Below are 1,695 nucleotides of genomic sequence, written 5' to 3'. Positions count from 1 at the left end.
CACGCACGCACACACACACACACATATATATTTGCCGGGGAATATAACGACCGATTCGTCTTTTTCTCTTGGAGAGAGAACGAATTTGTCGAAAATCGAAACGGAACGTTGTTGGAAAGAAAGACGATAGGCTGGTCGAAGAGATTGCTGGATCGATGCGGGAGAGGTTTATCTTCGAAATCTGAGGGGGTCCCGGCGCGCAAAAGATACTGCAAGCACGTAATTACTTTTAACGAGGGCCCGGGCCGCGGAAAAATATGGCCCGGTAGCAAAAACTTTTCCAATTTTAATCCGTCATTCGTGGCCGGGGCCACGGCGGGGGAGGAAGAAGAGGAAGAGAAGGGAAAAAAAAAAGAGAGCGGCAACTGTCGTCCCGTAACAAGTTGTTGCTCGGGGGAGGAGGGAGGGGGAAGAGAGAGAGCAAATAAAGGGCGGGCTAAGAAAGGGGAAGAATCTCGAAGAAAGATGGAGGAGGGAATCGTAAATAAAGGAATTAGTTTTTAATGGATGTTGGTCACTATTAATCGTGGAAAGTTAACCCTTTTCCTCGCCACGTTTCATCTACCCTAAATCATCCCTCCTCCTCCTCCTCCTCTTTCCAAACAAGATTCTTCTCGTCGCCTTTTGCGGCCGTCGAGTCACTCGGTGGCCACAAAAGCCACGGAGATGGGGGGAGGGGGGCAACTTTTATTTTACGTAACTTTTTCTTTCCTTTCCTTTCTTTCTCCGTATCAATCGAGATATAATTTCTATCTATTCGAAAATTATCGGCGAATCAATTAATTATCGGAAACAATTCTCGCGAGCGTCGAAGGCCCAAGGTTGGTTAGACGCGAGGGAAAGTGGTAAGAGTTGCGTATCCACGGGGTGTATTACGTGTCGAGGACTGGTGGAGTCGAGGAGTTGCAGCGGTGTTATATTAGACAGGAGCGAAGAGCTCCGGTGGCAACTGCCGTCTTTCACTCCGCGCTGAAACCCTGCGCGCCAAGAATCTTGCTAATTAGATATATAAGGAAGCTAATTGTAATAAGGTGGAGTCGGGTGTACGGGCGAGAAAGTCCCGCGCGTTACCATCTTTCACCACACGCACGAGCCGTCACGTATACGTATATACACGCGTATATTTCCCCCCCTCCCCTGCTTCTGTCTTTTAGATATAGATCGTAATCGTAAATCGAATACCGAATTATTTCATCGCGCTTGGATATCATTCGATCGTGGAATACACGTCTGCCTCGAAAGCTAATCTGCCGAGATATGGTAGTGGGGAAGAAGAAAAAAAAAAAATAATCAAGAGGAGGAGAAGAAATTTCGTTATATACGAGGAATGGATCGTGAAATTTGATTCGTGATAAAGAAAGAATAGTAACGGGAAGAAAGAATGATTAAACGAGATATAGTAACTCGACCTTTTTTCTCGAAATAATCTGATCGGTGAATGGAGGCGATGATGACCGATACGATTGCGCGAAAGTTTAGGGTTAGGGTTGAAGCGCGTTGTAGTTATAACGAGGAGCGGAGTAATTCAACCCTTCTTAGAGTCGTCTTGTCTTCACGGTACCCGTCTCCCCACCGTGTCGTCTTATCACCTCCCTTCTTACGCTGTAATCTCCGACCCCATCGTTCAGCGTTGGTTTATTTAGACCCGGCAGAGGTGATCGCTTGATTAAATACTTCTTCCGTCGGCTTCTACCT

This window comes from Apis florea, unplaced genomic scaffold, assembly GCF_048593485.1.
Source record: "Apis florea isolate Af1SG1 unplaced genomic scaffold, ASM4859348v1 contig_3203_pilon, whole genome shotgun sequence".
Classification (NCBI taxonomy): Eukaryota; Metazoa; Arthropoda; class Insecta; order Hymenoptera; family Apidae; genus Apis; species Apis florea.
The sequence above is the reverse complement of the archived record's forward strand: the minus strand, read 5'-3'. Positions refer to the sequence as shown.